At 31.2% G+C, this 664-nt stretch overlaps 1 non-coding gene across 1 annotated transcript; it reads right to left on the minus strand.

Annotated features, from left to right (window-relative positions):
* Positions 1-372: 372 nt before the first annotated feature.
* On the minus strand, positions 373-458 carry Trnay-gua. Its single transcript is given in 2 exon segments — positions 373-408; positions 422-458. It is a non-coding gene; the product is annotated as a tRNA-Tyr (tRNA).
* Positions 459-664: the final 206 nt, after the last annotated feature.

Below are 664 nucleotides of genomic sequence, written 5' to 3' on the forward strand. Positions count from 1 at the left end.
GTTTGTGATATATATTTATCTACAGAAATATTGATTTAGTCCTTCAATTTCACTTATAACTGAATTAATTACCAATACATCACCCCATCTAACTAATATGTTAAAATAGTCAAGATCATGTAGATGCTACATAACCATCACCGTGTTTATAGACCTTTAAATACAACGGTTCTTCAAACCATAGACGATTCAATGATTGTAATAACATCCGGATTGTTGAGAAAACTTTGAATGTTTAATTATATTCCAAGAATAATTATATAGAATATATTTTATCAATTAGTCACAAACTTTGAAAGGTTTAAACGAATTAAAACAAATGCAGGATATATATTTCCAAATAAATACGAAACTATACCATCAAAAAAACGTTCCGACGAGGCGGATTTGAACCACCGACCTATGGATAACAATCATCTAACTACAGTCCACCGCTCTACCAACTGAGCTATCGTCGGATTATAATAAAATTCAAACTTTGGTAAAAGTTGATTTACTTGTGTTGGTCATTAACCTCAGTCTTCATGTTGGTTACCCCTGTGATTCTACTTTCCAGCTTAACGTTATAAAAAGAACATGTTTGCTACACCTGAAGACGAATCTAGATTAATGAAAGATTTAATACCTTCTAGAAGTAAGATGACTCATATCAACTTGCTATATA

The sequence above is a fragment of the Limulus polyphemus genome, unplaced genomic scaffold (genome assembly GCF_000517525.1).
Source record: "Limulus polyphemus unplaced genomic scaffold, Limulus_polyphemus-2.1.2 Scaffold283678, whole genome shotgun sequence".
Classification (NCBI taxonomy): Eukaryota; Metazoa; Arthropoda; class Merostomata; order Xiphosura; family Limulidae; genus Limulus; species Limulus polyphemus.